At 35.5% G+C, this 14,977-nt stretch overlaps 1 long non-coding RNA gene across 1 annotated transcript in view; it reads right to left on the minus strand.

Moving 5' to 3' along the window:
- Nucleotides 1-14,236, minus strand: part of LOC128929400 (uncharacterized) — a 108,615-nt gene extending 94,379 nt beyond the window's left edge. The window contains exon 1 of the long non-coding RNA XR_008475812.2: nt 14,024-14,236. This is a non-coding gene — a long non-coding RNA (uncharacterized LOC128929400). The remainder of the gene's footprint in view (nt 1-14,023) is intronic.
- Between the last annotated feature and the right edge of the window lie 741 nt (nt 14,237-14,977).

Genomic DNA, 14,977 nt, shown 5'->3' on the forward strand with positions numbered 1-14,977 from the left:
TTTAGAGAAAGCTGTAGATAAATCTGTATTTGAGGCTTAGTCAGTGTGCACCTGATTTCTTTTATATGAGGCACTTTTGCCCTTTCCTGGTTTTATTTCTATGGCTACTTCTCCAGAGATGTATTCGTTGGCCCCAACTTCTGCAGTGAGGGACAGTCAGTGATTAAACCGAGCCACAGCTGGCAATGAGGCATGAGCAGAAATAATGGTCTTCACTTACCTGCTTCCCAAACCGCAGACAGCCCAGAGCCCACCACCTCATACTTGCAAATGCAGATTAGCCTCCTTATGACTCCTCTATCATTCCCTTTGCTTTTCTCTTGCTCTTTCAATGGAGATAATGTCCTAAGTCTATTTTTAAATGAATATTCCAGACTTTTTCTTGGCGTGGGAAGTCAGTAGCATATGACTGTCATTTTAAGAGTCAGGTTAATCATCTTTCAGAAACTAAAGAATAAAATTATATATATTGTGCTGTATACCATGTTTTTATTATATATACGCATTAAGAAACTAGTAAATCAAATTAACTAACACATATATTACTCACGTATTTATCTTTTTTGGAGTGGTAAAAAACATTTAAAATCTACAATCTTAGCAATTTTCCTGAATACTATACATTGCTCTTAACTACAGTCAGCATGTTGGACAGCAGGTGTCCTGAACTTATTCCTCCTATCTAACTGAAATTTTGTGTGCTTCAACCAACATCCTTCCAATCCCCTTGCCCACTTCTCTGGTATCTACCATTCTACTCTCTGCTTCTGAGTTAGACTTTTTTAGACTCTACACATAGGTGACATCATGCAGTACTTGTCTTTCTGGGCCTAGCTTATTTCACTTAACGTAATATCCTCTAGGTTTATTTATATTGTCACAAATGATAGGATTTCTTTCTTCTTTGAGACTGAATAATATTCCATTTTGTATACATATAACATATTATGTATCCATTCATCCATTGATGGAAAGTGAGGTTGAATCTTTCTCTTGGCTATTGTGAACAGTGCTTCAATGAACATCAGGTTGCAGATATGTCTTAGACATACTGATTTCATTCCTTTTAGACATATATCCAGAAGTGAAATTAATAGATTATGTGGTAGTTTTGTTTACAATTTCTGAAGAAATCTCCATAGAGTTTTCCATTATAGCCTTACTGATCTGTACACTGAAAACTATAAGCATTGATGAAAGAACAGCATAGCACTGGCATAGAAACAGACATAAAGACCAAGGGAACAGAATAGGAAGCTCATAAATAAAACCATGCATGTACAGTCAGTTGATACTGGACAGAGATACCAAGAACACACAATGGGAAAGAACAATCTCTTCAATAAATGCAGTTTTTGGGAAAACTGCATGTCCCCATGCAGAAGAACGAAATGAAGCCCTTATCTCAAACCATATGCAAAATGAACTCAAAATGGATCAAATACTTCAATGTAAGACCTGAAATTCTGCAACCCAACTACTAAAGAAAATGGGAAAAAGCTCCTTGATATTGGTCTGGGAAAGACTGTTGGCTTCAAAGTCACAGACAATGAAAACAAAAACAGACGAGTGGGATTACCTTGAACTAAAAATCTTCTCCACATGCCTCTGACATGTTTAGTTTCCAAAACTTGTGAGGAACTCAAACAACTCCACAAATAATCCAATTAAAAAGTGGGCAAATAACCCACAAAGCCATTTCTTAAAGAATAAATACAAATGGGCAACACATATATCCAAAAGTGCTGAAAACATCACTAACCATCACGTGGATGCAAATCAAAACCACAATGAAATGTCATTTTACACTTGTTATTATGGCCATTATTAAAAAGACAGGAGATGATGAGTATAGGCAAGGGTGTGGGGAATAGGGAGCCCTTTTGCCCAAGAGATTATGTGACACCTAATGTTTTACTGTGTACATTTTGTATTTTATTTCACAAAGTCTCCATCTTATTTGAATTGAAGATATATTGTATCATTTAAACTTTTTCTCTAAATTATTGAATAAAACTGACCTTCAAAAAAGTGAGATAGTTTTATTCTATGATTTAAAATACTGAAACTCATTACAGTAACTGCATCACATAACTGGACTCAGTAAAGCATTAAGCCCTCAGGAGTCCTTAGTTGAAATCAGCTGATTAATGAACAGTGCTCTCTGTGAAACCTAGTAATGTCAATGAACTGGACCAAAAAAAGTGAAGTTCAGCACAGAAAACAGAACCTAATTTCTAATCCTATGTGCATTGTTCCTTCTACCAATGTAGTCCAGTCGGAAGACAGCAATCCCTCTTGTGTTGTTCCTTGGTGAATTATATCAAAATCCTATGTATAGGCCAGGCACCATGGCTTACATCTGTAATCTCAGCACTTCGGGAGGCCAAGGCAGATGGACCACTTGAGGTCAGGAGCTTGAAACAAACCTGACCAACATGGCCAAACCTTGTGTCTACTAAAAGACACAAAAATTTTGTGGTGCATACCTGTAATCCCAGCTACTGGGGAGGCTGAGGCACAAGTATCACTTGGACCTGGGAAGCAGAAGTTGCAGTGAGCCAAGATCACACTACTGCACTCTAGCCTGGGTGACAGAGCAAGACTCTGTCTCAAAATAAAATAAAATAAAAATTCTATATACAAATATAACATAGAAAAACAATAAAATATACTTATAAAAGAAATAAATTCCATTAGTATTTTAGAATATTAGATTGAAGAGAGGTCTCATAGTTTATAAAGGACTACATTATATTATGGAAAGAAAACATGTTGTAGAAAGAAGAGTTTTATGATTGATAATACTATGGTGTGCCTGGGAAAGTGTAAGGTATATACATTATTTCATTTGAGCTTCATTCCATTCTTATATTCATTCATTCTATCTTAATTTTACATACAAGAAGACTCGAGAAAGATTCTCTAACATCACATCAAGTCGAGGCTAGAATTAAACGCCTTCAACTGCAGTCATTTGTCCTTCAGGTACTTCATGGATACTCTCACCTAGAAATTTTCATATGACTAATCGTGCTATGCATTTCTCTCAGATTTTAGTTGTTTTTTGCCAATATCTTGAATTCTTTGCCTTATCCCCCTTTTTAATGTGAACCAACTATTTCTCTGTGGCACTAAAATGTTGACTAATTATGCTATTCATTTCTCTCATATTTTAGTTGCTTTTTGACAATATCTTGAATTATTTGCCTTATCCCCTCCTTAATGTGAACCGACTTTTTCTCTGCAGCACTAAAATGTTGACCACACCTCTGTTGTCTTTCAAGCATATTTAACGCAAAAATGACTACAATGTCTATTCTCAAATTTAAGATATAAAATCTTAAAACTATGTAAATAGGGTGACATTCCCTCAAAACTTCAATAAATTCATATTTATCATTTATAAATAATCATACAAATTTCTATTGAAAACAGCATTCTCAGCTTCTTACACAGCATGCTGAATAATTTTCTACTGAAGAACTGAAATACTGCAGTTCAGAATCATTGACACATTCATAAAACACACACAATGCCTCAAGCAGAGCAAAAGTTTCCCACATCCATATTTGGCATTCAAGTTCTGTGAACAAGTTCCCAAAGTAATGAAAGGCCATAGAATATGGCTTAGAAATACTTGAGAGACACATGTTCATACTCTGACAATTATTTATATGCTTAGTGAATAATTGAAGAGAAAAAGCTAATAGAAGACCCAGGAGAACATGGTTATTATAATGCAAGGATTGTTCTTTTCGAAAGCTTTGTTCCTTTAAAATTCTGGTGGCCTTCTCATCTCTATCAGCCAGCCTAAGACACAAGAAAAAACCCGCAATTCACCACTGTTCCCTTCTCACGTATCCTTTGTAGCGTCCATCAGTCATGCACTAAAGCTGATTCTCAGGAGATACAGGCAAATTTTCTATTCTGACACCACTATAAATTCTATTACTAGTTTGCTGCAACAGTAATTGCGGTTTTTGCCATTACTTTCAATGTGGCAAAAACTGCAATAACTTTTGCACCAACCTAATCAATCCAAGCAGCCATATGAACTCAAGAATTTTTACTAAACCCTAGGCTACTATTTCATCAACATCTTTTCTGCTGATTTCTCTAATGTATCCTTCTGAACAAGTCAAGAAAATCTTATCAGGTAGCCCATATCTTGTGTTTCTTCCATGTTTTCAACTCCAACTTCTGATTTGCTTTAATCAGTTCAGTTTAATTCAACTCACCAGACATTACTGAGTAGCTGATATATATCAGGTGCTCTGCTAGGTTTCAATGAAGTAGCTACACAAAAGCAAATACTGGTATCTGAATATTCAGACCTATAAAAGTGAATACATGCTCTAAGTCATCTCCTTCTCACTTAATTAATCAACCCCTTTTTTCTGCCACCACCTCTCTCATTTGGAAGTGCATAGATAAAAGGCTTCTACACCAAATATACAGGCTCTTGTTTCCATCACCTACCTGCCAGATCCTCCGCTAGTCTCTAAATATGTTCCTTCTTTATGCCCTTGAGATGTAGGGGGTTTAAGTATCTTCTTCACAAGATTGATTGCAGAAGTGCCTGGGGCTGTGTTTATTCATAAAGGGAAGTAAAGAGGGAGATACGGAAACCAAAGATGAACTAAACATTCATCACTGATTTCACTGGCAAGTGAAGAAAAAGACCATTGGCCTCTGAGTTTTACTAGCTACCAATGCTGCTGGGACTCAGTCCCTGATCAAATGTCACACACCCACAAGACGACCAATAAACATGGTATTGGTGAAATAATCATGGGACTGTTTGAAAAATGGCACCACCATAAAATAGATTCTGGACCTTTTGGCTAAGATCAAGTGAAAACTGGCACCATCAAGATCAGGGCATGTCACAGAAGCCTCATGCTGGAGACCAGACCTTGACTCTTTGCCTTCCTCCTGCTGAGCAACCTAAGCATTCCTGCATGGGCTTCTTCCATCTGGAATTATGCTGGGAGCCACATGGTCACACTGGGGTTGTGTGGCTCCACCACCCCTCACTGAACACAAGCTGCTCATCTGTGCAGAGAACACAGAATGGCCTCAATTCTGCCTCCAAGAAAGTTACTTTCTAGATAGCATGGCCCAGAGGCTACATGAAAAGTCACATTTTTTAGAAGCCCCAAGTACACTATCACTAAACCAGCAATGAAGAAACATATCCTGACAAATGAGTAAATATTAAACACAGGCTACTCATTATTACATTATGATTAACATTTACTTTGTTGGGTGTTATGATGACATTATTTTTAGGTTCTGATATGTTAGAGCTACTTACTCAAATATTAATAAAATCAAATGTTAGTAATTTGCTTTAAAATATTCTGGTCAAAAATAAAAGCAGGGGCATTAGATGAAATTAGAATGGCAGAATTAACGATGGTTGTAAAAGTCGTAAAGCTGGGTGATGGATGCATAGGGTTCAAAATCTTATTCTATTTTTGTGATACTTGAGTTTTAAAAAGTTAAAAATAAATGTACTGATCACACCAACAACTGCATTATAATGGGGCAAAATCTATACTCATGGTACGCACCAAATCTATTGGATGACCAAGGGAAGGGTAAAGAATTCTTCTTGGGATTTCAAAGAAAGCCTCACAAAAGGGTGAATGTTTTGCACTTTTTTGGTCTGAATGTTTTCTATACTTGCGTTGTCACTGTAATTCTGGAGATTCTTTATCATTATTTTTAAAACAATTGAGTTTAATTTGCTAGTACTTTATAGTTACACTGATATATAAAATCAATTCATACATGTGATTCTATTCTCTGTTATTGTGTGTGTCTGGGCTCTTTGTACAAAATGTATTCCATTTTGAAACTCTAGTCTTGGAGAAAAAAAAAATCCTTCTCATCTATATTTGGTCTCTAGAACAATTTAAAGAACATATAAATAGCATATTTGTTCTTTGCGATTTAGCAGAACTCACCTGCAAAATTATCTAAGTATGCCGCTTTTTCTCTTTCGGTAATAGATTTGGATTGTTTATCTCACATTACTCTATGAATTTATTCCCTATCTTGCTAGGCATATTGTTAACATACAGAAAGCAAATACATTTTTTTGTGTGGCATCCATCTGAAACGTCATATAAAAATATTCATCCAGTAGGCACTAAATAATGCAGTAGTGCCAATTTTCATTACTCGCAGAAACAACTTTGATGTATGTCCATGTGTATGTTGCATATCTTTGTAACATGAACTCATTATAGACTTTTTTAAAAGATAGAATGTAGATTAAAATAAAAGTCTCACACAATCTAACCTCCTGGAAATAGTAACTTTTAATAATTTTATATATGCGCTTTCAATTGACATATATTTTAACAAATTTAAAGATCATGCTGAAATCTGTTAAAAAGCATATAGGGAGTGTATTGGGCAGAATGGTACCACTGAAAGATTGCAGGTCCTAACCCCTGAAAACTGTAAATGTTACCATATAAGATAGTTTTTGCAGATGTGGTTAAGGATTTTGAGACAAAATTATCCTGGATTATGCAGGCTGGCTCAAAATGCTGTGAAATGTATCCTATGAGAGTGAGGCAGAGGGAGATTAGTCTCACACACACACACGCGCGCGCGCGCACAAAGTACAGCCAGAGGCAGAGATTGGAGTGATGTGGTCACAAGTCAAGGAGGCCAAAAAATGCCAACAGCTATCAGATGCTAGAAGAGACAAGGAACAATTTTTTTTTCCTGAGCTTATGCCTACAGTGTCCAGAATGAAGCTCACAACTTGATTTGAGATGCCTGGCCTCCAGAACTGTAAGAAACTGTATCTCAATGATTTCGGATCACCAAGGTTGTGTTAATTTGTTACAGTAGCCACAGGAAAACACAGAGGGCAATATCTTACCTCTGTAAGCATGCCTCAAGGGTATGAATGGCTGCCTAGCAGTCCTTCCTCTGTTTATATTTTATTTAACCAACAAATATGTTATTAGGCACTTAAGCTACTTTTTTTTGGTTTTGTTTTATTTTATTTTTTTAAGACAGGGTCTGGCTCTGTTGCCCAGGCTGGAGTACAGTGGTGTGATCTCCTCTCACTGCAACCTCCACCTCCTGGGCTCAAGCAATCCTCCCATCTGAGCTACTTCTAAGTGCTCTTTATTATTTTTTAAAAAATGCTTAGATGAACAAACTTCACCTGCTCTGTATCTCGTTAACACCAGCTGCATATTAGACTAAACAGGGGACTTTAGAACATCAGTTGCCAGCCAGAAGCCGTGGCTCAGTCTGTAATCCCAGAATTTTGGGAGGCCAATGTGGGCAGATCATGAGGTCAGGAGTTTGAGAGCAGCCTGGCCAACATGGTGAAACCCCATCTCTACTAAAAATACAAAAATTAGCCAGGCATCTTGGCACGCCTCTGTAATCCCACCTACTTGGGAGGCTGAGGCTGAAGAATCATTTGAACCCAGGAAACGGAGATAGCAGTGAGTCTAGATGGTTCCGCTGCACTCCAGCCTGGGCAACAGAGGAACACTGTCTTCAAACAAACGAGAAAACCCAGCAGTGCCTGGCCCACACCTGCAGCTGTTGTGATCTAATTTCTCCGGCCTGGATCTAAAACATCAGTAATGTTAAAACTCCACAGGTGATTCTGCTGAGCAGTAAGAAGTAAGAACATCTGATCTACCTAATGACGTGCCTTGTGCTAAGGATTGTATAGAACAAAATAGGTGTTAAGTCTATTGAATACCCATGTGACTAGCACACTCATTCAAATTACATAAAATTTATAAACATTGTAGAACTGGAAGAAAATATTAAAATCATTAAAATAGTTAATTTTAATAATTTAATAAAAAATAATTTTAAATATTAATACATGTAAGATTAGCTATAATGTGAGAACTAAAGTTTTTTCAAAAATTATATGACTATGAAACACAGATTATCATGAGAAAATACAAGATTTGACTGTTACTGACATGCTGACAAATGTATCCAAAAAATTACTTTTATATGCTTTATTTGCCTCAAGAGTTCCTTAACTTACAGAAAATATAACTAAATGTCCAATTTAGCCAAGTGAGGTGGCTCATGCCTGTAATCTCAGCACTTTGGGAAGCTGAGGCAGGTGGATCATCTGAGGTCAGGAGTTCAAGACCAGTCTGGCCAACACCGTGAAACCCAGTCTGTACTAAAAATACAAAAAAAAAAAAAAAAAAAAAAGCCAAGCGTTGTGGTGGGCTCCTGTAATTCCAGCAATTTGGGAGGCTGAGGCAGGAGAATCACTTGAACCTGGAAGGTGGAGGTTTCAGTGAGCCGAGATTGTGCCATTGCACTCCAGCCTGGGCGACAGAGTGAGACTCTGTCTCAAGTAATAATAATTATTATTATATATATAACTAAATGTTCAATTCTATATAGTTTTAAAAATTATACTTAATCTAGTGTTTTGAATTTTTGTACATCCCATTATTTTACACATTGGTAAACATAGTAATATGACTATTGAGTCGAAAGTGTACTTATTTAGCTATAAAAGATGTAAACACATGGAAGTAAGGTTCATCAACTTTGTGATTTGATTTTTTTTCAGTATCATATGCATAATTAAAATATGACACTTGGAGCCTCCTATTTCTCTCCACCAGTTCTGGATTTACTGAGAGCAATGATGACATACTCTTTCACATGCTGGATTGGGTTCATCCTGGAACACAAAACCAAGGAAATGCCTGCATTCAACATGATCAAATGTTCTACCTCATCAAGTCAAGCATGTCCAGATGCCAAGTCACTGAAGGCACCTCTTCCAATGGCAACATCTGGCATCTTGGCATGCTCGACTGGCTTCTCCATGTGCATTATGTTTGTTTTTTATTCATTCTCTTTCCTAAAGAAACAAGCATCTCCCATTTACTTAGAACACTCCCATGAGACTTTTAGGAAGGTTTCCCATAATGATATGAGACAAGGGCTTTGTAATAAACAAAATTTGAATTTCTATGTGATTCTCTTTCAAAGAAATATTAATGTTTTAAAGAGTTTTCATTTGTTCTACAAACGTGAAGTTAAAATAAATGAGAAGCTAAAACTATTATGTTTTCATTAGAAAAAAAACTGTGATAGAAATCATTATATTTTTGTGGTGAGAATGGTTAAAATCTATTTTCCTAGTCATTTTCAAGTGTATATTACATTTTTATTGACTATAGTCACCATGGTTTAAATTAGTTCCTTGAAAGTATTCTTCCTGTTTTACTGAAATTTTGTATTTTTTGACCATCATCTGCCCAATCCCCACCCTGCCTCCCAACATCACCCTAACCTCTTGTAACCACAATTTTAGCCTCTGTTTCCATAGGTTTGTCCTTTTTATATTTCACAAATAATATGACTTAAAATTTCCCAGAGTTGAATTTAGGTATTCTCGTCATACACACACACACACACACACACACACACACAGACACGCAAGGTAAGAATGTGAGGTAATGCATATGTCAATTTACTTCATTTAGCTATTACACAATATGTACATATATCAAAACGGAATTTTGTACTCCCTAAATATATACAATTTTAATTAGAAAAATGAATTCTTACTATGTAGTAAGTATATTAGGAGCAAATGTAAGACCAATTGTCAGAGAGTTTTATAAATTCCAAAAAATTATATTCATATACCACATTTACTTTGTGATAAGATTGCATAAAATATCAATTGCTATTTCATTATCATAATGTAAAATAGATTGAGCTCTTGGAAGGTTGTTAAAGATTGTTCCTGTTTATATAAATCTTTGTATGTCTATATGTATCCAACTCTGAGAACAAAATTATTAAACAGTAAAACCTTGCACTATTACAGAAAGTGGATTTTATTGGTGATACATAATAGATTTATATTTTTAGGTATAATTTTTAGGTGCAAATCCAATATATATTTTTATGGTAGAAAATTTTAATTACCAACAATTTAAAAACTTTTATAATTCATAACTTTTTTCCAAAAGAAATGTCATGTATAGATCACATCCAGACCGAGAGATGTGAACTGGGTCCACTGAACCCTACTCTGGGGGCAAGGCTTTCTCTCCACGTTCCACACCTGCCTCACTTATCTAGAGCACCCATTCCTTGTCTTTGAAGCTTATACATACCCTGGACTTATGGCTGGGATTGGATCAATTGGGGGATTGGAATCAGAGGTGCAAATTAGATCTCTAATTCACTCCATATCCAAAAATAAACTCCAGGCAGATTTTTATGCTCTGAAAGAACTGGAAGAAAACATAAGCCAAAACTGGCATAGTCTCTTACATAGCAGATTGATGGCAAAAGACATTAACAAAACATTGATACATTTAAGTATATAATAATATGAAACTCTCATACCACAAAAAAAAAATTTAAAAACGAAAAGTAGGGAGAACTGTGTGAAACATATTTAACAAAAGACTGATATCATAGTAAATGAATAACCTTTAAAAACGCAGAAAAAGGATAACCATTATAGAAGATTCATAATAGTAATAACTCAAAAAAGAAAAATTTTCTTAGATGGATAATTTGACAAGTCTGTCAATCAAAAACATTCATATATTTTATTACACTACATTCACTTTTGAAAATCATTTCTACAAAAATACTCTACACAGTGTACAGCGTCAAAAAAAATTTTAAGTCATCTCTATAATTAAGAAAATCTTTAATATGTTGTAAGCCATACTATGAAATCTATAAAGGGAGAATTAAAATTCATTGTCTGCAGCAACATGGAGCAAACTGGAAGTCATGTTAAGTGGGATAAGTCAGACCACAGAAAGACAAATATTGTATGTTCTCACTCATAGGTGGGAGCTAAAAAAGTTGATTTCATGAGGTAGAAAGCAGAATGATGGACACGATAGGCTGGAAATGATGAGAGCATCGTCGAGGGAAAGAAAACAGGTTGGTTAATGGGTACAAACCTTCAGTTAGATAGAAATAAAATAAGTTCTAATGTTAGATAAAAGAATAGGGTGACTATATTTAATAACAACATATTGTATACTTTAAAATAGCTAGAAGATAGGACTTAAAATATTCCCAACACATAGGACTTAAAATATTCCCAACACATAGATACCCTAAATACCCTGACTTGGTTATTACATACTCTACATATGTAAAAAATATCGAATGCACCCCATAAATATATGCAAATATTATGTATCAATAAAAATGAATAAAACCCATCATTTATATGATGATCTGTAAGATATGATGAAAAAAAGTATACGTCTCATCTAGAAAAAATATGATTTGTTCAAGAACATGTTAAAATATAAGATGTTCACTCCATCATTGCCTAATGGATACTAACTGCCCTGCTGGGATCTCTCTCAAACCTATAAAATACAGAAAAAAATGTCATAAGAGAGGACATACATGTGGAATTAGGGAGATATACTTTCTGTACAAATTTTAAGTCTACTCTTATTTGCTTTGTATTAGAAACTAAGGCAAGAGAGACAAAACAAAGAAAGAGTAGTCATTAGTTCATTCACTAATTACTCCCTGTGTAATAAAAACTTAAATTTTAAGAAAGAAAATAAAAACAGGTCACAAATAACCATGATATAAAGCTGCATGAAATGATCTTGAGAGAGAAAACATACCTAGCTGGGCTTCCTGAAGGAGATGGCATTTTAGCCAGGACTTGAGTGATAGCTAAAAATCTGAAAGGCTGGGACAGAGCGCACAGAGATTTCAGATGAAGGGAACAGCATGGGCTGAGCTGCAACATGTCGGGTGTGTGGTTAGAACAGGGCGTTTGTTGCCTATTCCTGCCAGAGCACTGAGTATGCAAAGTAGTAGAAGGCAAAACTACAAAAGGGAGGCTGATGTTCTCTGATATTCAGGGTCACCAATATTGCAAACATTCACAGCTTAACACAGCAGGTGCATTTATGAAGATCGCTGTTTTTCTCAGCTTAGAATGAATTTAGCAAAAGGCAGAGCTCCAGCAAGTGGGAGGGAGGGGCAGTACTATCTAATTAGCAGAGCCAGCATCCTTTGCCCTCCTCCCCTCCCGCAGACACTATTTTTTTCCCTAATTTTTCCCACCAATTTTACTTCTAAGCACTTAAAAAAAAATCTTGATCTGCGTTTTTCCATATTTCCCAAAAAAATACCTTGTATATCTCTAAACAGAGTCTTTAAACACCACACAGTACATAGAATAACTATGGTTTATATGTGTTTTTTAAAAATAAAAGCCTTAAAGATCATGCAATGCAATCTACTTCTCTTACAGATGAGGCAACTGAGGCATATTTCTTGATAAAATGATTAGCAATGAGGATTAACAATCATGCAATTTTCCTAAGATAGCAAAGAGGTCTCTAGTATTATGTGAGACAAAGTAGAGCTTTTTGTTTCATAGGAATTTACTCTGAACTACAAGCAAATGATAAATAAGGGTTTGGATTATTTGGACTTACTCTAGTAAAATATAATGTTTTGAGAGGAGACTTGTCAAGCTATATTGAAGCAGAACATCTTGCACCAATTGGGCTTATTAATGTACAAAATACATTGGTTTCTTGAAAACTGGCTATTTGTAATTATTTCTTTACATTTAACCAAGCAGACAGCTAATTCTGTAGAAGGAAGAAAAAAGATGCATGAATTATTAGTGGATAAAAAGATTAACTGTGATGGCGAGTTCAGTTTCCATTTGGGAGAGCAAGAAAAAGTAAGTTAAAAATATATCTTTCATTGAAAAAGTATGTTATTCAAGAAGAATGGCTTTGCATTAGATTGGCAAAGAAATAAAGGATGAGAGGCAATGCATGGCAGCAGGTTTGAATCAGAATAAAAATTTCTCAGCTAGATTCACTAGGGAAGTTTTACTTCTCTCAAGGATTATTAAAACCTTGAACTTGAAAGAGTAACAAAAATTGCAGCTTTTCTTTTTTAAACTGTTCATCTTTATTCCCATACCATGCCAAGAAAATCCAATAATTAAGCCCATAGAGGTAATACAAAATCAGAGATTATGCAGACAATGAGTTTGACAAGTGAACATTCCATCAGACACATAGTTTGCCCTGTCTATTTCCATTCCAAAGTCCAACAGTTACTTAGCCTTGTACAGACACGGAAGTCAGGACTGTACCTCAACCACTTCACTATACATAATTGAAACCACATGGCAATATATAAAGAAGAAACTGACAGCTTGGACTGTCTTTTCTACAGATCAATACACATTTTGAGAATCCTAGTGTCCTTTCGCACAAATTTTCCCCAAAACATAAAATAACTTTGGAATCCTAATCTTTAAAATAATATGAAACTATGAATTGTCATTAAACTAAAGGCAAAGATGGACTTATAAAATACACTAAATGTGCTGTGTCCCAAATACCTATTTATTTATTAGTAATAACCCCACCTGATTTTAAATAGAATTTAAGGTATTTTATTTGCAATAACAACCACACATACATACTGTATGGAAAAGTGCTCCTACAAACAGAAAGATTAACAGAATGCAGTACGATGTAATTAAACTACATACATTAACATCAGCAGCACAGGTAAATGGAAAACTGGAAGTACCTAACACTGGCATCAATAGCTTCGTTTTCAAAAGACTTGGAGTTGCTCTCTATCCAAATACGAGTTCAGAATGGCCTGCACTCAGGCACTACTGTTGTAGCATAGGCCACTCTCCTCCCCACAGAAACACTGACTCCTCAGTAAGCTTCTGTACTAGTTTGTTCTCACTCTGCTAATAAGTCCCAGTAATAGCAATGTACGATAGCAATAGTACATGCTTGAGAACCACCAGGTGAGGGGGGCTCCAATTTGTAGATTTCCTGATTTACTAATGTCTGTGATATCAATACTCCCATCATGGCCAATTTCGACTACTAACTAAATATCTAACAACCAGCTTGCAAAATTCCTGATAAATTAAGACCCAGGACTGGGTAATTTGTAAAGGAAAGAGGTTTAATCAACTCACAGTTCCACATGGCTGAAGGGACCTCACAATTATGGCAGAAAGTGCAGGGAAAGCAAGTCATGTCTCATATAACAGCAGGCAAGAAAGGGTTTGTACAGGGGAACTCCCATTTATATAACCATCAGATCTCGCGAGACTTACTCACTACCAGGAGAACAGTACGGGGGAAGCTGCCCCCATTAGTCAATAATCTTCACCTGGCCTCACTCTTGACATCTGGAGATTATTACAATTCAAGGTAAGATTTGGGTGAAGACACAGCTTAACCATAGCAGCTTCTTTACACTATTTGTCAGCTTTTTCAGGACTTAAGAAAAACAATATATATTAAAATCAACTCAAAACACAAGTTGAGACAAATCAAAGAATTATCTTTTCATCTAAGAGTCAGAAATCTATTATCCTTGCTTCTGCAATAAGATTTAATACAACTCTTTGCTCCTAATGGTGTACAAGGCTTCATATTTTCACAAAATACCTTCTAAGTATCCAAATCAATAAAATCATGTTCAATGTCATTTTAATGTTATTTTTATTTTACCGTGTGTTTTTGCCAAACACTTATGCATGAACAGTATCTGTTAAACTTTAGTCACATAATTTCTGGATGTATTAAAGAAAAATTAATTATTTTTAAAAGTACATGAATGATTTATCACCTAGAAAAAAAATGAAGACAATGGTAGTTTTTCCTGTCCTTTTCTTCTGGTTTCAAAATGATGTGAGGATACCAAATTATGTTTGAGCATTCTGTGGTGTAGTTCTGCTTTTCAAAGGTGAGTAATGGTTTCTGCCAAGTAAGTAGAGGAGATAAGTGATGGAATTCATGCCAACACTTTCTTAGTTCCTGGAAGAAGGTGTAAGCTAATAACCGCACATACACAAATACGCACAGAGGACTCAGGAGCTAGAAACATATGTACTTGTTAGCAGGGGTGCTTAATGACTAGGTCA

Source organism: Callithrix jacchus, chromosome 13 (genome assembly GCF_049354715.1).
Source record: "Callithrix jacchus isolate 240 chromosome 13, calJac240_pri, whole genome shotgun sequence".
Classification (NCBI taxonomy): domain Eukaryota; kingdom Metazoa; phylum Chordata; class Mammalia; order Primates; family Cebidae; genus Callithrix; species Callithrix jacchus.